Raw genomic sequence first — 23,925 nt, forward strand, 5'->3', positions numbered from 1 at the left:
TTACCGTGTGTGGCGGAGGGTACTTTCGGTGCCATCATTCATCCCCCCACCCTTCCTCTTCCGTTCGCGAATAGTGTGTGGGAAGCAAGAGTGTCGGTAGCCCTCCGTAGCAGCTCTAACTTTTTTCTGATTTTCTTATCATTTCGTGAGTAGTATGTCAGGGGAATTAATACACTGGTGTCCAAAACTTAAGTACGAAAGTAACTTTCGGGTGATGTGTCGCTGTCAAGTAACGTTCCTCGATGAAACGTGGACCACACGTGGTAAGAACTGCTAGTATAGTACAGAAAGTAACTGAAAGAAATGCGCAATAGGACGAACATAAATGATACTTCTATTCGAAGAGTGTGGATGGCCGTCAGTGAATGAGGATGTGTAGCAATTCGCCTCCCCAATGCATCCCCCATGTGCTCGATGGGATTTAATTCAAGGGAATGAACAGACCAATCCGTTAGCTGAATATTCTCTCATTTCAAGAGCTGCTCCACCTGCGCTGTTTGATGCGGTAGCGCATTGTCGTCCTTAAAAATGAAGTCAGATACGAATGCACCCCTGGGAAGACTGACATGGGGAAGAAGAACAGTGTCACAATAATGTTGATTGCTGAGTGCACCTTGTTCAGAGATTTGGAGGTCACCAGATGACCGCTGCATTTTGCAACGAGCAAGAACAGCCGTTGCAGTTGCAACCACATTTAAGGGGGGTAGGACGTCAAACGGGCCGACTTCGAGAATGAGAGGCACCACAGGACATTTTAATATGCACTGTCTATACTTTTACAAATAAATCCATAAAACTTTGTCAGCATGACCGGGAAGGATTCAGGATTCACACTCATAGCAGTGGAAGTTCAAAAACACGAAAAAATCATATCTTTTAAATGTGAAATTTCATGATTTTTTTCACTTCTTCATAAGTAAGAGAGATTCTTCGATGAATTTTGCACAGCTTACAAACCATACTTACAGGTGTATGGAACTCTAGAATTTATTTAATCTATGGAAAAATGAATGGGCTGTTACGTTTTAAACTTTGTGTTTAGATAAAACTCGAATTTTAAAATTAATTATCTCAATTTTTACCACAGTTTTTAACAGATTTGGGAAATTCTAGAGTTTCATACACCTGTAAGTATGGTTTGTATGTTGTGCAAAATTCATCGAAGAATCTCTCTTACTTATGAAGAAAAGTGTACCTACAGCAACAAATGCAGCCAATACCAAGTGAAAAAATGATGAAATTTCACACGTAAAAACAATTTGTTTTGTTATGTTTTTGAACTTCCTCTGCTATGAGTGTAAATCCTGAATTCTTCCTGGCCATGCTAACAAAGTTTTATGAATTTATTTGTAAAAGTATACAGTGTAAATTAAAATGCAAGGCACGCAATATCACGCTCCACAGTGGCAGGGCGACTGATTGGGAAGTGGGGGGGAGGGGCGGGGGAGGGGGGCCAGGAGCACAGGGACGTGATCAACGAAAGGTGGTCTCGCTTGCTCTCCTGACAGCAGATTCAGTCTGAGTAGTGATTCCGGACGCACCTTCATATGGTGAGAAGTGGGAACACGTAGGGCACCCAGAACCATTGTCGAAGATCATTTTAGTGGTTCAGGTGTTACGATTTGGGGAGACATAATGTTGTATGGCTGTACTGACCTCCAAATCATTGAACAAGGTATACTCACTGGTCAACGTTACTATGACACTGTACTCCTTCCCCATATCAGTCTTTCCAGCAGTGCATTCGGCCTTGATTTCATTTTATGGACGACAATGTGCGACCGCATCGAACAGCGCAGGTGGAGGAGTTCTTGGAATTAGAGGATATTCGGCGAATGTTTTGGTCTTTCCATCCCCCCAACTTACATCCCATCGAGCACCTGTGGAATGCGTTGGGAAGACGTACTGCAACACCTTCTCATGCACCAACGACCACCCAGCAGTTATTAACGCCTTGCCACAAGAACTCCTTTTCAACCTTGTGGCCAGTATGAACGCACGTTGCTGAGTATGTATTGCCGTCCTTTTAGATCACACACTCTTTGAGTAAAACTGTCATTTACGTTTGTCCGATTGCGCATTTCTTTCAGTTACTTTCTACATATACATCTACATTTACACTCCTCAAGCCACCCAACGGTGTGTGGCGGAGGGTACTTTACGTGCCACTGTCATTACCTCCCTTTCCTGTTCCAATCACGTATGGTTTGCGGGAAGAACGACTCCGTAACGCTATCACGCTTACCAAATAACCCTGTGACGAAACGCGCCGCTCTTCTTTGGATTTTCCCTATCTCCTCTGTCAACCCGACCTGGTACGGATCCCACACTGATCAGCAATACTCAAGTATGGGTCGAACGAGTGTTTTGTAATCCACCTCCTTGGTTGATGGACAACATTTTCTGAGGACTCTCCCAATGAATCTCAACCTGGCACCCGCCTTACCAACAATTAATTTTATGTGATCATTCCACTTCAAATCGTTCCGTACGCATACTCATAATTGGTTCAAATGGCTCTGAGCACTATGGGACTTAACTTCTGAGGTCATCAGTCCCCTAGAACTTAAAACTAATTAAACCTAACTAACCTAAGGACATCAAAACATCCATGCTCGAGGCAGGATTTGCACCTGCGACCCTAGCGGTCGCGCGGTTCCAGACTGTAGCGCCTAGAACCTCTCGGCCATCCTGGCCGGCTACGCATACTCCCAGATATTTTACAGAAGTAACTGCTACCAGTGTTTGTTCCGCTATCATATAATAATACAATAAAGGATCCTTCTTTCTACTGTAAGTAGGCTGTATAGGTTTTTTTTATTGGTAACGCCACGTAGCACTCTGTATGAAAATCACTGGCTGTGCTGTGTGCAGTCTGTGACTGGTTTGCATTGTTGTTGGCTATTGTAGTGTTGGGCAGTTGGCTGCTAACAGCGCGTAGCGTTGCGCAGTTGGAGGTGAGCCGCCAGCAGTGGTGGATGTGGGGAGAGACATGGCGGAGTTCTGAGAGCGGATGATCTGGACGTGTGTCCATCAGAGACAGTAAATTTGTAAGACTGCATGTCATGAACTGATATATATTATGACTTTTGAACACTGTTAAGGTAAATACATTGTTTGTTATTTATCAAATTATTTCATTTTCTAACTATGCCTATCAGTAGTTAGTGCCTTCAGTAGTTAGAAGCATTTATTTAGCTGGCAGTATTGGCGCTCGCTGTATTGCAGTAGTTTGAGTAACGAAGATTTTTGTGAGGTAAGTGATTCATGAAAGGTATAGGTTATTGATAGTCAGGGCCATTCTTTTGTAGGGATTATTAAAAGTCAGATTGCGTTGCGCTAAAAATATTGTGTGTCAGTTTAAGCACAGTTATTTATAATTTTTCTAAGGGAACGTTGCATTATGTATTCGCAATACGTTATATTTGTCTACGTTCTTCCTGCATTTCGCTGCAATTTTCTTATGCTGTAACTTCTCTGTATACTACGGCATCATCCGCGAAAAGCAGCGTGGAGCTTCCGACACTCTCTACTAGGTCATTTATAAATATTGTGAAAAGCAATGGTCCCATAACACTCCCCTGTGGCACGCCAGAAGTTACTTTAACGTCTGTAGACGTCTCTCCATTAAGAACAACTTTCTGTACCATACTAGCAGTACAAACTGCCTATTGGCTTCTGTCTCGGGTTCTTCGGCCGACGTTCATCTGATGATTTTTCTGACGTTTCGCCAGCACGAGTGCCTGGCATTGTCAAAGCCTCACCCTCCATTGCCGGTGGTGAGCAATTTTATACTAGCAGTACTTCCTACGCGTGGTCCATGTTTCACCGAGGTATGTTACTTGACAGCGACACACTATGCGAAAGTGACTTTCGTACTTAAGTTTTGGACGCCAGTGTATTAATTCCTCTCACATACTTCTCGCGAAATTTTGATCAGAAAATCAGAAAAAAATTAGAGCTGTTACGTAGGCTTGCCTACACTCTTCCTTCCCACACACTATTCGCGACTGTGAGAGGAAGTGCGGGGAGAGGGGAGTTGAATGATGGCGGCACCGAAATTACCCTCTGCTAAATACGGTAAGCTGCGATGCGAAGTGTAACTGTACATGGTACATTTATGACATAGTGTATACTTTTCTTCCTTAGTATGAGACTGCTGGATTAGTGATGTGATATATTCTACGAAAGATAAGTGTTCTCTATTAAAACTTGCTAATACGAGTGCAGCATAGTCGTTGTTAAGTCTCGAACTAATATTTTAGCTGGTAATCGTCAAGTCGTTTGCGAGGCCTGTCGATGATGATGTTTGGTTTGTGGGGCGCTCAACGGCGTGGTTATCAGCACCTGTACAATTACGCAAACTTTGCTCAGTCCAATTTCGCCACTTTCCTGGATGATGATGAAATGATGAGGACAACACAAACACCCAGTCATCTCGAGGCAGGTGAAAATCCCTGACCCCGCCGGGAATCGAACCCGGGACCCCGTGCTCGGGAAGCGAGAACGCTACCGCGAGACCACGAGCGGCGGACAGGCCTGTCGATGACTGATATCTGAGCGCGTTTATTTATTCCTTGATGCAGTAGTACATATGATTCAGACGTGATGTACGTCATTTCAAGATACCACGTTATTTCATCTTTCATGTATTCGCCGTCAAGCCGCATAAGCTCATTTGTGACGAATGCATTACTTCAGTCTGCATAACGCATGTACACCATAGATGTTTGAGACTTTATAAAGTCTCTAGAACCATATAGTTTCATTTAATTCTTGTCTTTTGTTATTAGTCTTATTAGCGAGTACCTCATGAAACACTCTAATTGTGTCAGAAACAAATCCAGTTTGGAAAACGTCGCGGCATATTCCGAGAAAGAGTAGTCGACTGCCAGAGAGCTACTGTCTCGAATGCAACGGCGTGCGTTACATACACAGGGACAATTTCGAACATAAGTTGGAACCTGGGACTATGGGCAAGTTTCTTAAAACAGTGGACGCATTACTGGAAATGATCTCATTAACTACTTCAGGCTTATCGTGTGGTGGAAATGCATTGACTACGAGATCGTTCATATTGGTGGAGAAAGGTGCGAATTTAAGAGAGCACATTAAAGAAGAAGATACAAAGACGAATGATGCCATTTCGATATGTCTTTTAAAAGATAGTTGCCTGTTCGCTTATCATACCGTACTTACGAAATTCTCTCAGTCCAAACTTTGAGCCATTATGCTTTTTGAAAACCAGCTGTAATCACCGATTAAATTTAACTCTTCTTGGAGCTGCAACCAATGTAAACAGTATCACCACCTATTACGGTTAATATCGACTCAAAAGGATTATGCTGTACACGTGCCGGCTGGAAACGGTGAGGAAGTTATTGCTCGAGCGATTGGTATTCCGGCAAAGTTGGCCATTGGTATGCCCAAGTGCTGCACGGCCATAATTCCTGATATCGCGGAAGCATCGTCCGACCAGTGAACCCGGTGTGGCTCTTAGATCTCAATGGGCTCCACAGCCTACTCATATTCGCAAGATACATGAGCACCGCAGGTCACGTACTGCTGTTTATAGTGTATAAACTGTACAAATAATTAATATACTTGATTTAATATTTGTTGTTTTTATCAAGATTAGCTGTAGATTTTGTTTTAGTAAAAGGAAACACCCGCGCGTCCGGGAGAAAGATGAGTTACAGGTGACTCTGCAGCATTGAATCTAACCGGGACTGAGATCCAAGCATGGGAAGTTGAGTTGTGCTCGGTATTTGTTGACGATGCTAAGTGAATATTTTTATAGCCAATATTATGAGTACACAGATCCATTGGCATTACTTCCAGCAACATGTTGAAACAGCAACAAACTTGGATTGGTATCACAAAAAATCTAGGGGTTTTTGCAAGAGTGAAGGCCGAGAAAGTGATTTGGAAAATGTGTAGCTGCTTTCTCGATCGTCATCGAGTAATAGGAATTTGCAATAACATGATCTGAAGTTTCATTTATTAGAATAAGGTTGAACATGTCGTTCAGTGGCAGTCAGCCACGGTCTGTTACCAGGGTAGGCATTGAATATTAATGAGAGGAAGGAATTTAAAAGCGCGTTTGTTTAATTCGAAGCTTCATTATGTCACACTGACGTTAGGTAATGGAGGAAACTGAAATAGTGACCAACGGCTGCAATGCTTATTCGAAAGTCCCGTGCTTTTGAGTTCAGTCATCTTTTATTCCCTGAATATACACACGAATATTCCATACTATGCTATCATTAGCCAGTTTCGGGGAGAAAAAGGTTATCACTTACTATTTACTGATCACTTGAGGAATGATGCTTATTTAAAATGACTCATTCAACACTAAGCAACTGTAATATTTTCATAACAGCCAACAAAGGTGATAATGAAGCAAGTACCACCTCGTAATAAAAAGCTTCGTATGGAGACCGAGCTAAGACAGTAGCCCTCACTTCTGTGCTCCCTGGCTTTAGCGAAACACTTTCGGTTTGTTGAGAAAACCTCGTTACAAAATCAGTTGGTATGCAACGCCAGCCACTAGCCACTCCAGAAGACATCTGACAATTCTACCGGTCTTGTAGTACGTACTACCTACTGCTTCCTTCTCACATCAGTCACTTGCTTACATTCCCCGTAGTTCGATTAAAGGAGTCATTAAACTAATGTAATTCCACATAACACAAGTAATTCCAGCGCGATTATTTCCAATGACACATTTAAACACATTGTCATCTCTTCTTTGATGAATGAACAGTACCTCGAATTTAGCTGTGTAAATACTAGTTACCATGCATTTTACCTTGGGGAAATGTTTCACCTATTTACAATTACCCACATTTTTGCGATTCCTGTTGGGCAAGAAATGCTGTATTCTTTACATTTCGGACACCTCCATTCAGTCTTATCGGTGATTATATATTTGACTATGAAGTATTTTTCTTTACTCAGAAAGCTGGACACTTGAAGAAGTGACGAGTGCTTCTGAACGCCCTACCGTCATTCGTTGGTGACTCAATACGATCAAATCGGGGGAGTTTTAACAGTTATGCGATAAAGGTCCCGAGTTCTGAACGCCCGACTCGTAATCATAATGACACATACTGTGTTTAGTTCACTGTTTTTGCATTTAAGGTCGAACTGATGGAAATGTCTTGCATTCCTTGTCCAACCAAACAGCTATTCACGAATTTCAAAGTTTTTGCCTGCACAGTTGTCAGATTAGGCATTCGAGAGTCATGGAAAGATTTCCGTTCGTCTACAGACTGGTAATTACAGTTTTTAATTAGAGTGTCTTTGGCACGTTCACAGGTTCCTGTGCAATCTACTTGCCGCAAAATAAGCATCTAACCTAAAATATGTATGAGTAAGGTGAGGATTATTAGTTAAGGATAGCTGTATGATTTTCTGGGTTATTTACGAGAAGTTTTGTTCGTAGACATACTGCACGTCTTGTCTTTACTTTAATTAATTAACATTTCTCGAGAATGCTTCTCTTTGTACCAAAGGCCAGGGAAGCAGTACAATTATCCGTTCTGGGAAACACATTAGCCAAATGTGTACGGATTACCAGACAACAATTAAAAACAGTGAAATACAATTTCGTGGAAGTTATTTTCAATACAGAAGAGAAATAAATGCTTTCAGTGACTTGTGTGGGCCTTTCTTGTTTTCTGTATTGACCTACAAAGGAGAATTTCCAAGAGAATTCTTTTAAGGATTATCGCTTATCTTCAAAAATTAGGATTTCCATTCAGAGAATGAAATTATCTTCTGTAAGCCCCAGCGGACACCAAAAGGTCTTAGAATAAAAATTAAATATGTATCTCACCATGAAGCTAGATTATACTATGATTGATCAAACTGCTTAATTAACTGATTCTTCAGTCACTTCTTCGTAGAATGATATAGATTTTACGTTAATAATTGACTTCTCTTGACACGAAATTTAGATTTCAAATATCTAGATCCGCACATAGGTTAAAGTAGGGTTCTCAGACAGGATAATGCCATTTGAAAATCGAATGTGATTAGATATATTCTGTTGAAACGTACTCATTCTTCGCTTTCACAGTTTAAAGATATAAAAATTATGTTTAGGATTTTCTGAATGCCGATAAGCTGTCACCGTGGATGTCGTTAGTTAAATTAGTACTGTGTTCACAACGAACAATTTTATTGGTATGGAATCACAATGCCTGATTCCTCTTTCAATTTTGAATCTCTCACTGTCTCGGGACGAGCATAACTAGATTAATGACACAAGGGCACATGTCCAGCAGTGGTTCTTCCTCAAACTGAAAACAAAAAAGTACCCTGCGTTGAGTGAATAATGAAACATTATAGCACCGACATTTGTTTACGTAATGTTGAATCAAACAGTCCAAAATAAAAGCGAGTTCTTAAAGAAGGCTTCGATCGTGAATGTTTCAGAACTGTTGTTTTTTTTGAGATACGACTTAAACTTTTTTCACAGGGTTATCAAGTCTACTTAAGCGCGATTGATCAATCACCGACATGCAACGCGTCTCTTTATCGGAAGTCCGTTCCGTAACACGGACAAAAGCTTCCCGATTAAGAGATAATTTCTTGAAGTTATTTTTGTTCGACTGGACTAATGGCTTCTGTCGCAGACGCTTTTACGTGTATTCTGTACTGTAGAGAACAACGTAAGAGAGTAGTTAATACTATTTTTACCTCAAAAATGAATGTCATTACGTAGAAAGCAAAAAAAAATATCACGAGGTTAATTAATTAATAATTGGATCTGTATCTACATCTGTACAGCAAGTCGAAACACCAGACAAGGTGCGTGGAATAACGGCAAGGGTGCTCCTGCTGTCATACAAAATTGCAAATTTGGAAATTTTATGGGAAGGCTCAAATGGTTCAAATGGCTCTGAGCACTATGGGACTCAACATCTTAGGTCATGTCCCCTAGAACTTAGAACTACTTAAATCTAAGTAACCTAAGGACATCACACACACCCATTCCCGAGGCAGGATTCGAACCTGCGACCGTAGCAGCCTCGCGGTTCCGGACTGCCGCGCCAGAACCGCACGGCCACCGCGGCTGGCTTTATGGGAAGGTCTATGGGACCAAACTGCTAAGGTCACTAAGCTTACACACTACTTACTCTGACTTAAATTAACTTACGATAGGGACAACACACACACACACCCATGCCCGAGGGAGGACTCGAACCTCCGACGGGGGCAGCCGCGCGAACCGTGGCAAGGCGCCCAAGACAGCACGGCTACGAAATTGCACCCTAGACCAAAACTCCAGGTGTAGGTCCAGTGTGTCTAGCACGCAGAAAGACTGATTGCAAGCCCTAAACAGGCCTCCTTGTGGCAAACACCCGGACATCTCTGGCACCGAGGCAGAACTAGGTTTCGTCAGAAAACACAACAGGCCTCCGTCCTGTCCTGCATTGAGCTCTCGCTTGACACCACTGAAGTCGCAAATGGTGGTGGTCTTTAGGTACGGGAATGATTACTATAGGGCGTTGTAACAGTACGTTGTGTCACTGTAGTGCGAACTGCTCCTCAAATTGCTGCTGCAGAGGCAGAAAAATGTGCCAGAGCCGTATGCTGAACACGATGGTCTCACCTCTCGGTAGCAGTGGTTAGACACTGGACTCGCATTCGGGAGGACGACGGTTCAATCCCGCGTCCGGCCATCCTGATTTGGGTTTTCCGTGATTTCCCTAAATCACTCCAGGCAAATGCCGGGATGGTTCCTCTGAAAGGGCACGGCCGACTTCCTTCCCCGTCCTTCCCTAATCCGATGAGACGCTGTCTGGTCTCCTTCCCCAAACAACCAACCAACCAACCATCACCTCTCGGTAGTGCCACGTGGCTTTCCGGAGCCCGGTCTTCTTGCGACCGTACATGCTCGCGACCGCTGCTGCCAGCAATCATGTACAGTGACTACATTCCTGCCAAGTGTTTCTGCAATAAGTGCCTCAAAGGCACTCTTGACTAAGGTCAACTCATCACGTGCAATCTCAAACGCTCAGTCGGCCGTTGTGGCCGAGCGGTTCTAGGCGCTTCAGTCCGGAACCGCGCTGCTGCTATGGTCGCAGGTTCGAATCCTGCCTCGGGCTTGGATGTGTGTGATGTCCTTATGTTAGGTTTCAGTAGTTCTAACAAGGGGAGGCCACGACGTCTGGAGCGCGGATTTACTGCAAACTTCGTACACTCGTAGTACTCCATCAGGACAACAAAATGTGTAAAAAAATGTTCAAATGTGTGTGAAATCTTGTGGGGCTTAACTGCTAAGGCCATCAGTCCTAAGCTTACACACTACTTAACCTAAAGTATCGTAAGGACAAACACGCACACCCATGCCCGAGGGAGGTTCAAATGGCTCTGAGCACTATGGGACTCAACATCTTAGGTCATAAGTCCCCTAGAACTTAGAACTACTTAAACCTAACTAACCTAAGGACATCACACACACCCATGCCCGAGGCAGGATTCGAACCTGCGACCGTAGCAGTCCCGCGGTTCCGGACTGCAGCGCCAGAACCGCACGGCCACCGCGGCCGGCCCCGAGGGAGGACTCGAACCTCCGCCGGGACCAGCCGCACAGTCCATGACAGCAGCGCCTTAGACCGCTCGGCAAAATGTATAAGCAGTAGCGCGTACTTCTCAAGCGTTATTGAGAAAATTGCAAGATAATTTTGTGTGTGGCCATTTTTACCATGAAGCTGCTGCAGCCGAGTGGTTAGCGTTCAAGCCCCGTAATCGCTAGATCGCGTCCCGATCGTCAGATTTTTAATTTTTTTTTAATTTTCAACACATTCATTTTCTTTACTATTTATATTACAATTGATATAATGGGAAAATACGTGTAATCGGATGAACTTTTATTAAATTTACAATGTTATTTGGCAGTCTACAAATTTTTATTATCACAAATAATATAATATTCATAACTTTATGTTTTCCATGTTTTGACGAAAAATACCATCCTGCAACTTGTACTCGTAATGTCGAAAGCGACGATTAATTGTACATCTTTCGAAAGCCATGTTTGCCGGTGAAAACTTGCAGGTAACAGGTAGTTTCGGGCTCCTTCCAGGTATAAGGGATTCCTCAAATCACGGACAAGCATACATTTTCAGTATCACTTTATGCGTTTGGTCGTTTACTAGTCGATAGTTATGAATATTATATTATTTGTGATAATAAAAATTTGTAGACAGCCAAATAACATTGTAAATTTAATAAAAGTTCATCTGATTACACGTATTTTTCCCATTATATCAGTTGTAATATAAATAGTAAAGAAAATGACTGTGTTGATAATAAAAAAAGAAACTGACGAACACGACTCGATCCATCGATCACGGGGATTGAACGCTAACCACTTGGCTGCCGCCATTTCATGGTAAAAATGGCCACGCGCAGGTATATATTTGACAACCGAAATTATCTTGCGATTTTCTCAACACATTTTGTTGTCCTCATGGAGTACTACGAGTGTACGAAGTTTGCAGTAAATCCGCGTTCCAAATGTCGTGGCCTCGCCTTGTAAGTCTAGGGGACTGATGACCTCAGATGTTAAGTCCCATAGTGCTTAGAGCCATTTGAATCAAACGCTCACGACCGTTACGGCGTGCATTTAAAGCAAACGTGATATGCATTCTCATCGTGGCGCTGCTAGAGCCAGTCTAATGCGACTGTGGCGGAATCTGAATAGCCATCGTCTTTCAGATGTAGGAAATACGTCTACTAACTTTCGTTTATGTCGCACAACTCTTCTTGGTGTAGCGATTTTTTTCCATCAGTGTATATTTTAAACAGTAACAGTCGTATCACACTTCTTTGGCACACCCCGGAAATTACCTTTACATCTGAAACTTCCTGGCAGATTAAAACTGTGTGCCCGACCGAGACTCGAACTCGGGACCTTTGCCTTTCGCGGGCAAGTGCTCTACCAACTGAGCTACCGAAGCACGACTCACGCCCAGTACTCACAGATTTACTACTGCCAGTACCTCGTCTCCTACCTTCCAAACTTTACAGAAGCTCTCCTGCGAACCTTGCAGAACTAGCACTCCTGAAAGAAAGGATATTGCGGAGACATGGCTTAGCCACAGCCTGGGGGATGTTTCCAGAATGAGATTTTCACTCTGCAGCGGAGTGTGCGCTGATATGAAACTTCCTGGCAGGTCCCGAGTTAGAGTCTCGGTCGGGCACACAATTTTAATCTGCCAGGAAGTTTCATATCAGCGCACACTCCGCTGCGGAGTAAAAATCTCATTCTGGAAACATCCCCCAGGCTGTGGCTAAGCCATGTCTCCGCAATATCCTTTCTTTCAGGAGTGCTAGTTCTGCAAGTTTCGCAGGAGAGCTTCTGTAAAGTTTGGAAGGTAGGAGACGAGGCACTGGCAGAAGTAAAGCTGTGAGCACCGGGCGTGAGTCGTGCTTCGGTAGCTCAGATGGTAGAGCACTTGCCCGCGAAAGGCAAAGGTCCCGAGTTCGAGTCTCGGTCGGGCACACAGTTTTAATCTGCCAGGAAGTTTCATATCAGCGCACACTCCGCTGCAGAGTGAAAATCTCATTCTGCATCTTTACATCTGTCGGATTTGTTCCGCTAAGGGCGACGTGTTGAATTCTGTCAGAAAAGGAGTCTTGAATCCAGTCGGAAATCTGGTACTACACGCGATGAGCTCTTATTTTTTTCACTAACGGGCATTACAGGACCGTGTCAAATATACTGAAGTCAAGGAACACGACATCAACCCGAACTCGGTTGTCTACAGCGGCGTTATGGATCTCATGGAGGAACAAAGCGGTCTGAGTTTCGTAAGATCTCTGCTTGTGGAGTCCATGTTGATTTTTATAGAGGAGATTTTCGTTCGGCAATAATTCTACAACAGATTGACGTCAACGATACAGGCGTATAATTATGTACATTTATCTTACGGCACTTCTTGAAAACGTGAATGATCCGTGCTTTTCTTCCAGTCGCTAGGTACTCTTTGTTGGTCCTGCGATCTACGATAAACTGCTCTTAGAAGTGGTACAGCTTTCGCATAATCTTCATAGAATCTTACAGGTATACCATCTGATCCTGATGCCGGCGGAGGTTCGATTCCTCCCTCGGGCATGGGTTCGTGTGATTGTCCTTAGGATAATTTAAGTTAAGTAGTGTGTAAGCTTAGAGACTGATGACCTTGGCACTTAAGTCCCATAAGATTTCACACACATTTGAACATTTTTGATCCTGATGCCGTTCCACTACTAAGCGACTGTAGTTACATTTCCATTCCGCGATTGGCTATCTCAATATCTGCTATTCCGACGTTTGTAAGATGACTGAAACAAGGGACTGCGTTACAATGTTGCGCGGTGATACAATTTCGGAAAACGGGGTTCAGTATTTCGGTCTTCTCTCTGTTATCTTCCGTTCCGGTGCCAGTATGGCCACTGAGTGAATGAATAGGGATTTTCGGACCGCGTACTGATTTTACATAACACGAAAACCTCAGGATTTTTCTCAAAAAATGGTTCAAATGGCTCTGAGCACTATGGGACTTAACAGCTATGGTCATCAGTCCCCTAGAACTTAGAACTACTTAAACCTAACTAACCTAAGGACATCACACAACACCCAGTCATCACGAGGCAGAGAAAATCCCTGACCCCGCCGGGAATCGAACCCGGGAACCCGGGCGCGGGAAGCGAGAACGCTACCGCACGACCACGAGCTGCGGACGATTTTTCTCAGATCGGCTGACTGAACGCTTCTCTCATTGCTCTCCTTACGCTCATTTTTGCTTCATTTTGCTTTTGATTTGTCAGCTAGATCTTGACTTCTCCTTAATCTGTGACGTAGCTCTCTCTTGGTAAAAGGACTGAAAGCTTGAGGCCAATAATGTACTCTCTTCGACAATAATGTCTTCTCCGCTTAAGAAATTCTAAACAATAAAAGAGTAGTGGTTCTAATTCACACTACTGGGAAAGATTTTTGTTACTTCGGGGGTTTAGTCAGAGTACGCCAATGCATAGCATGCTGAGCTTGAGCGAGAAATATCGTTTCATTAACTCTTTCCTCCGTTTATTTGCAGAAAAAAGATCAAAAACAGTGCGGCACGCCAGTGAAGCGGAATCGGCTCGTGGCTGTGCGTGATTTATGAGTCATGACATGTGGCCAAGGCGGGCAACTGGGGCGAGGGACTAGCCTGCAGCGAGCAAGTCGCGAGTTTCTGTGTAAGGCAGGCTTCTTCTGCACGTGTAACCTAATCCGTTTCCATGCTCCTCGTTGCCTTAGCTCAAAGTTCTGGCTTTCTACAGATTAACTGCGTTAATTGGCAAGAAACCGTCCGACTTTTAGAAGTAGCCAATTAACGGCTGGCTCTTGTTTTCTTTCAGCCAAGACGCTTTGAGGGCTAATACACTTTTGTTTATAAACTCGGAAAAAAACCTTCAAAAAACCAAGATCGTTAGTAAAACATTTATTTCGATAACCGGTTCGGTGAGACTACGTCACCATCTTCGGATCTTATGCTCTAGAAATAAATAAAATAAATAAATAAATAATATGTCCAAACATAAAGATAGAACACCGAATACAAGTGCTCATGCTAACACCACAAATGACTGCAGATGGAGGAGATTATGTGAATTTGTAGAGCATAAGATCGGCAGATGATAACGCAGTTTTATGGAAACCGATCATCGAAGCAAATGCTTTATTTGGTAGTCTGTAGTCAGCTGTAGTGTGAGCATGAGCACTTGTATTCGGCGCACTATCCCTATGTTTATACATAGTGTTCGTTTTACATTTGACATGCCGATATCCAATGATTTTCATAATCTTAACGTACATACTCGTGATGTGACAGGACACACAGGACAGATGGAGGTGATTATGTGAATCTGTAGAGCAAAGAGCCGAAGATGGTTTCGTAGTCTTATCGAAGCCAGTTAGCGAAATAAATGCTTCACTGGCGACCTTCGCTATCTGAAGTTCTTCTTCTGCTTCTATTACACTGAAGATCGCACCCATGCTGGCACAATGACAGGAATGTATAAGCACTTTTGCTCGGTAAATCTGAATAACTCAAGCTATTCCTTCTGCTAACTGAATTGGAAATATTTGTTTGTTTCACGTCATGTCCTCTGCAGGCAAATTTTCACGCATGCTTGTGCAAACCAAACTACAGGAATGCAGAACATAACATTTTCATATTGTTTCAGACCCAGTTACGCACTGTCTTCATTACTGTGGAAGCCCTTTGAACTGTACATAAAAATGAAAGATTCTCTTACCATTATTTGACAAATACTTCACCTCTGAGGAAGAAGTTCTAAATAATACAGCGGTACTTTATAAAATACTTTGCAAAATTATTTTATTCATTTAGGTTAGAGATTACGGCAACTGTTTTCGTAAATTACACTTCAGGAAATTTCGCGACCAGCTACAAGTATTTTAAACGATTTTATCGTACCGTTAACAGTTGCGAGCCTAACCCCATCGTCAGACAATAGCGCTGACTTCGTTGCAAGTTTCACATTTGTGTCCTAAAATATAACAAAGTTTTTGTGACTGCATAGTTTGCAAAAGGTAACACTTGTATAAGCTCTATACATTATACTTCATGTAAAGCTCTCCTTTAGATGTTTAAGACAGAAGTTTGATTTTCTATTACGATTCATGCTGATCAAAACGCTGTACTGCATACAAGATAGCGGACGCATTTCTTTACATCGGCTGCTGATTTGATGTACCAAAGAACATGATATGTCTACAGATATGGCACACTTCTGGAGTTACTCTAAAGATACTTCCTCGTAGTATAGATGATATTATACGGCTATACATTTAATTATTTAGACCTGAACGGTGCTGGTAATGGCCAATGAAGAATTTCCTCCCTGTCAATTAATTTTTACTTCTATCATTTCAAATTATGGGCGTTGATAAAATTTTCGAGGTACATTTGGTTTTTTAATTGTAATTGACGATTGGACTTACTGTGAATGGGACTGTATACTTCTAATTCCTCTATCAAATTCATCTATACCCCATTTTCGGCAAAATATAACATCTCTAAGTTTTCTTTGATGTTTACCTCTGTTTTCCGTGTTTGACTAAGAGAGGAGCGGAAGTTTACACGTGTACGTTGTTGAGTGTGTTCTAGGTATCGTACTTCAAATCTCCTACCAGTTTGGCCAATGGAAAATTTCGGGCACACGGAACAAGTTAGTTTATAAATGCCAGACTTGTGGTGTATTCATTTTTTAACTTTAAGTTGTGAACAATTTTGTCTTTCATTTTATTGTTTGTGGAAAAATTAATTTTGATATTTTTGGTACGAAATAAGTTTGCAATCTGATATGACACTTTACCAGTGAATGGTATGCAGACAGATTTCATAGAGACTTGAGGAGCGGTCTGTGCTAAAGTGTTGTTTGATTTGCAGTTAGAGCTATCTTCGTTATTTTATTTGTTTTTCATTACATTTTAATGTTTAGTGATGGTGTCAGAGCTATAACCATTATTGTGGACTATTAGTATTTTTTCCATTCTGTTGTTTGTAGTGTTGGGGTGAGATGGTGAGCTGTTGATTGTGACATCGGTTGTAGTGTATTTTAAATTTATGTTTACCACTGTATTTACTAATTTTTAGAGCCAAGACAATCATCCCATTATCAAGTTCATGCTCAACAGTAAATTTTGTGTTTTGATAGTTTGTTGAACTCTGTTTCAAACTGGTCAATATCTTTTACTGTTCCATTAAATAAGATGTGTGTGCCAGCCACATATCGCTTTTAATGTATGATTTTTTTCCCTTTATTGTAATACTGGCATTGAAAAATGATGTTTCTAAATGAGCCATGTATAAAATTAGCTGTACTATATAGAAGCATCTTTGGAATAACTCCAGAAGTTTACCACCCCTCTTCACACACACTTCATGTTCTTTAACACGTAACATCAGCAGCCATGTAAGCAAATGTATCCACCATCTTGTATTTAGTTCAGTTCATTGATCACCATGGATCGTTAAAGAAAATCAGACTTTTATAATATGTGAAGGAGACCTTTTCATGACATAAGTACGATGTATAGAGCATATATAACTCTAAAACTACGTAATCACAAAAACTTTGTTATATTTTAGAATATAAATGTAAAACACACAAAGAATTCAGCATTTAAGTCGGACGGTGGGCTCATGCCCGAAACTAGTAACGACACAATGACATCTTTAAAAAAAACGTGTTGCTGTTTGCAGTATTTCCCAAAGTGTAATGTTCTTTGCAAAATATACTGAAAAGAGCGTTTGCTTTGTGTGCCTTTTATTATGTTGGTCTGAATACCCCCACGTATTATTAATGTAAACACAAATAAATTTCATTCTGATGTCTGATAGGTAGGTAAGAACAGAGTTCCGCATAATTAAAACAACAATACAACAGTAGTGGCAGGGCTATCGAGTAAGTGAAGAAAGTATTATCTGGTAGTTGTTTAGCAGATTTGCTGTTTATTGGCGCAATAACTTGGTGAACATCACGCATATAGCAGTCTCTAACCATAAATACACCATAACAATTACAAAAGGAAACGGTTGGCGGAAGTTAATAGATACATCACACTGTTTATTTCCTTGAATCGAAGGCGTTAATTAGAGGTGGTTTTTACAAAAAGGTGAGTTAACTGGATGATAGTTTAAGCGTCACAAATACTATTCCTCGTGGACTGGAAATAGTCACGGAAACTTACATGATTTGTATTGGTAAAGATTATGGTTTACGTCCCTGGTTCGGTTATTCTTACTAAGTTTTTCTGTAGACCTCACGAATTATTTGGTTGCACTATCGATATAGTATCTCATTCAACCCTGTGAAAGAATGTTTTTCAAATCACTGAATACGAGTTTAGTTTTTTGTGGTAAACACTAGCCGCAAAATGTCCTGCCTGTTCCGACGTTAAAATAAAAAGAAGAACAAGACGAAGAAGAAAAACGGAGTGGGGATAGAAATTGTGTATTACCTGGCAGCTATCCTATAGTTGTAGTTGTAGGCCAGACCCATCCGACTATACTGGTTCACCGTGGTTTCCTTAAATCACTTTAGGTGTGCGACAGGCTGGTTTCTTGAACAAAATGACGACAGATTTCTTTATTCAACTCTGTGCAGCTGAAAAATTGTTCATCACTGATGAGCTTGATGTTGATGAGACGTAAAATCAAGATAATGACAGAGGTCAATGTAAAACTTTGCTCCGAGTGAGGGAAAATCCTTTATCGCATCATTGTTTTGATAAACACTATCAGTTATTTCTGAAACCAAAATGGGCGACTTTTTTATATGTGAGAGATTTACAAGGATGAGTTACAGTTTACATTACATTCCTTTTGTTTATAACACAGATCTACCCTAAACACGAATCGTCACCATCAAATCCGTACTGAACCGAACAGACTGTAACAAATATTCATAGTACCTCATTAATACCTATTTAAGCCCTTATTCCTCCGTTCTCTGGACATGAGAAATCCCTTTTCTGTTGTGCATATTGTCCGCAGCTCGTGGTCGCGCGGTAGCGTTCTCGCTTCCCGCGCCCGGGTTCCCAGGTTCGATTCCCGGCGGGGTAAGGGATTTTCTCTGCCTCGTGATAACTGGGTGTTGTGTGATGTCCTTAGGTTAGTTAGGTTTAAGTAGTTCTAAGTTCTAGGGGACTGATGACCATAGATATTAAGTCCCATAGTGCTCAGAGCCATTTGAACCATTTTTTTGTTGTGCATATTATTTTCACTAGACCCTACTGTATTTACTTTAACGGTATAATAGCGAGCAGTAGATCGATTCGACGTTAAAGTTACGTGAAATAATGTCCATGACAGAAAATTACCAGACTTATACTGACAATCCAAAAATGTCAGGAAGATTATTAGTGACGTATCGGTCTACCTTAAATATATGGATTCCATGAACAGCTCACCACACGTCTCCTTCGCCATTTCCAGCAAGTGGCAAGGAGCTTTGCTGCGTAGCTGCATTGGATAACACGTTTATAACTCTTTTGACTCCATCACAAAAAAAGAAAAAAAGTCGAGAGTGTTCAGACGTTCTGCTATTCACTGTGCCAATTGTGTAACGAACACTCGTATTAATATTTCTCTGTTAAATCCCGCCCCAGAAATTAAGTTTCGCATCGAAAAGTAAAAGCGCATGTAGCTTGACTTTTTTTGACTAGCAGCAATCAACATCCCAGCCGGAAAGGTCATTAGCGTATTGAGTTAGGACGGCTATAATTTAATTACGGCACTGCGTTGAATGAAGAAGATGGAAGGGGGAATCGCACTAGTGCAATTACAGCAACTGCAAAATGCGCGTTAATGCTTTGATGGCGCTTCTTCCGTCTGCAACACTCAGGTGAACAGCCGGCGGTGCAGCCCGGAGCTACCTTTTGTCACAAAGTCTCTCAATGCGGCACTCGTCAAATAACTACATCCCGCTATTCTGCAGTTGCGTGAGTAAAAGTACTCCAAAGTAATACAGTGTCCACCGAGGGATACATTTACCTGTCGAGATTCGAGTACTCTCTATGTGCTGCGACTGATACACTGTTTCTTGCTTTCAAGCATGTAGGAATGTAGCCTAAAAAGTACTTTAAAGCATTTTTTTAAAAGACTAATTCTGTATCACATCCGAAGCACTGCTAGACTAACACTTTTCTGGCCCATCCTTTCATGGAACGAGGGAAAAAACGCAATATAGTTTCCCTTAATTTCTCTATATCAGCTTCATGAAAACGTACATTAAAAACAGTGCAGTTTCGTTATTCTAATGTTTTCTGTCGTGCCTTAGTTGCTTCTATGTTATTCTTCTTATTATTATTATTACTGTCAATACATTACCATGTAGTCCGTCTATGCAACTAAATAAATGGCTCCATTTTTTTCTATGGCAGAAGCGTTTCGCTTTCTTATATTTACGAAGCATCCTAAATGGACTGTAATAAATGTTGCTTTTACGTAAATGGTACAAAATTTTTCCACATATGTTAGTACATTACAGTTTTCTCCTTGTTCTATTACTATTTCCTAAGAAACAATTTTTAGAAACATAAAATACGACTGAAAAAAAATTGATGACGAACAAAGGGCACAAGTGCCACTAAACTCCAGAACCAACACAGAAACAACAGTACACACAAACACAAAGAACAGAAACGCTTTTGACATTTTAACCAAAATAAATGGTCCACATCGTCACACTCGCATAAATGAACACACAGGGGAGCAAATATATTGAAGTAAAAGGATTATACACAGCATACGGTACAAGAAACAGTCACACTTACACACACTAGCAGAAAATACCGAGTCCATACATATCCGTCAGAATGTCAAGAATGTATTCTATCGTGTCTGTGGTTGACAGGCAGAAATGTCAAAACTAGATACAAAGAACAAATAAGAAACTTGAAGTATTAAAATAGCCATTTTACCTTTGCTGAATACCCGTTAAAGCATGGGCATCTGACGAAACAAGATATGAAAATTATTAGAAGGGACAATCGCAATAGAAAACTCCCAACATTACAAGAAAACTTTCATATACATGGAGGTCTTATAGTAAACAAGAAAATACGACAGAATTAATACGAATAACAAACCGATAATCATGCACTTCCATATTAAAAGAGCAGTCACACACACACACACACACACACACACACACACACACACACACACTAAATATTTGCGATTCCTTCAACTAAAATTCCCCCTTTTCGCAGACCATTCCGGACTACAAACAAAACTACTCGCATGTAAATAACAAACAAACGTGTATCAAATTGCATAGTGACACGACAACGTTAACAAAAGACGACCGAAAACCACACAGCGATAGTTGGTAAAACTACAAACAGTAAACACACATAACCAACTGGATTTTTTTTCTTTTTTTAAAGCACACAGAAGGAAAGTTAAGTTTTTAAGTGAAATGTGTTTGCAAACATCGAAAATCAGACATAGTGATCGCAAATAACACCAAACAGTAATTTAACCTTACGATACTTGCGCTTTAAAAAGAGAATGATGAAAAAACTGTAATATAGGAACATATCTGGAAACATTCCATAGCATATTCATTATATAAACACAACAACCATGTATTCATGTCACTGAGAAGGGCAAGTCAGCAATAATAGGAATAAGAACAGCGTACCGGTAGTTGTTTGGCAGAATCTTTCTTTTTTCACTCTCCCTCTCTCTCTTTTTCTCACAATATTACTCAGAAGACTTCCATCTTTCCAGAAACATTGTGCTAACACTTTCGTGTCGGGTATACGTATGGTAATAATGTCTTTTAATGAAATCTGCTGTCGCATTTTTGTACGTAAATCATTGGTTTTATTTATAATCGAGCAAAGGTCGTAAGGCAGATGCACATAATTACAGGCCTATATCGCAAATGTAAATATGTTTCAGAATCGCGGGACCCGTTTTATGTTCACGTATTACGCGTTTTTTGGACAAGGAAAACATTATTCTGCAGGAGTCATCATGAGATCCGCAAACAACGATTTTGTGAAATTTAACTCTCTCTAATACTTGTTTTGTAAATAAAACCGCTTGCTGCGGAGGATGGCCACGCAAAAAAACTTGTTGTTTCTACTGTCTCTGTTCGTCCATAAGAAACAGAAGGCTAGTTAATGGCATTCAACTACCGTTAAAGTATTAGCATAAGGAGTAGTGTATCATCTCAAAGGCTGGATTTTGCACTTTCTAACACACAGAATTCTACAGGCAGTTCATTTGCCAGGGCAAAAACTGCTGATAGTGTGGCTAGGGCATTGAGCATGATGAGAAGCTCTGTATCCTCACCAAGAACCACAACCATCTCATGTTCCTGTGATACCTCAAGCGCCTGGAAACTGCAGACTCACATTATGCACAATATTGTAGTAAAGCAAAAGCTGCTCTTCCAAATGGTGCATTTTAAATTAAAATCAGAGGTGACCTACATAAATATATTTGCCTCCAAATTTGGTCAAATGCAGTGTTCTGATTTTCTGAAGGTAACTTTCTGGACGATTACCTTAGGAATTACTTTTGTCATTGTTATACTGACTTGCCAGGCAGAACATATACACAAAGGCAGAGTAACAAGGTGCAAAAAGGCTTTGCCGTTTAATAAGCGATTGCCAAAGTTGACCTTAAATTTCTTGTCACAGAATTTACCCCTGACTTTGAACAGTTTTTTTTCAATCCCTACTCATAATAATGTTATTTTTGAGTTCTCTGCATAAAACTGATCTAGAGACCTACATTGGTAAATGTGAAGTACCTTACATCCATAACAATGAAAGTACAAACTTAGCCGTACAGAAACGGGTGGTCCATTTCACTTTTGGTCTCATCAGACGCAGAATTTATTCGTCTATATCGTTTATATGAACCACTTTATTGATAGATGGGTTAGTTTTAACGATATTACCAAGAAACCGAGGTTAAAACGAAAATTTTTCATGAACATGTAAAATTGGTCCAATTTTTAAGAGCACTAGTATGGAGACGGGTAGTCCAAAAAATGTGCGGATGGTCTCATTCAATGCAGAATTTCATGCCCTACAATTTTTAATTGTAATATGTTTTCGATATTGTGAGTCATTTACGAGATATAATCACAAAACCGAAAAAATACCCCTTTTTCGGGTACATTTTTGCCTCCCACCACTTTTCCACAACTCCGCTGAGGGGGAAAACCTAGGATAGTCATACAGGGCCACAAATGAAGCCATTAAAACAATAAAATCTTTTGTAGCAATTATTTCCGATTTGTCTAATTTTTAGGTTTAACCCTACTGGGCTACTAGAGCGTAGTCGCTGTTGTAACTCGTTCCAAAAACGTCCATTGGGTTCAGTTGGGACTATGGCAGGCACGTCCATTTCAGGAATTATACTGTCAACAGAGCATTGCCACACAGATGCTGCTTTATGACAGGCTGCGTTGTCGTTCTGATACAAGCAGTCATCTTCTACGAACTGTTCCTTTATTATACTCCGTACACAATGCTATGAAATATGTTCATATCCTTCCGCATCTAGCGCTTTTTAAGCACGATAAGCGGGTCTCACTGTATCCAGTGAACAAAAAACCCATACTGCAATGGCACCTCCTCCGTACTTCATCGTTGGCACTACAAACGATGGCAGGAAACTTTCTCAAGGCATCCGCCAAATTCAAACTCTCCCATCGGACAGCCACAGGGTACAGCGTGATTCATCATTCCAAATCATTCATTTCCAGTGATCCTCCGTGTAGTGGCCTCTCTCTTTACACCACCTTAAGCGTCGCTTTGCACTGACAACAGAAATGTGTAGCTTATGAGGAATTGCTCGACCATTGTACCCCCCTCTTTATAACTTCCTTCACACAGTCGCTGTGCTAGCTAGAGCGCCTTAAGCACTTTCGAATTCACGGGTGATTCGCTCCAGTGATTTCATGCGATTTAAGACACCTATCCTTCGCAATTCCCGACGGTCCATCTTCGTGAGCACATGAGATCTTCCCGGTTTTGTTTTAATTGTGGTTGTCCATTCGTGTTCCCACTTCGCAGTCACATTATCAAAGGCAGACGTGGGCAACCTTAGAAAGGCTGATATGTCTCTGATGGATTTGTTACTCAGTTGGCATCCAATGACTATTCCACGTTAGAAATCACTAAGCTCACCTTATCGGTCCATTCTTCCACAACTACTTCTCTACTGGCAACACAATATTCCCCGCCTCTTTTTTCACTGACAGACTGCCTCTAGTGCCATATAGTCGTCATTTCGGCATTACATAGGGGTGTCCGCATACTCTGGTCAGAAAGTTATAATGAATCTCGCCTCCTCAGAATTTTCATATTTAATTGAAATGTTCGATTCC

The sequence above is a fragment of the Schistocerca cancellata genome, chromosome 4 (assembly GCF_023864275.1).
Source record: "Schistocerca cancellata isolate TAMUIC-IGC-003103 chromosome 4, iqSchCanc2.1, whole genome shotgun sequence".
NCBI classification, from domain to species: Eukaryota; Metazoa; Arthropoda; class Insecta; order Orthoptera; family Acrididae; genus Schistocerca; species Schistocerca cancellata.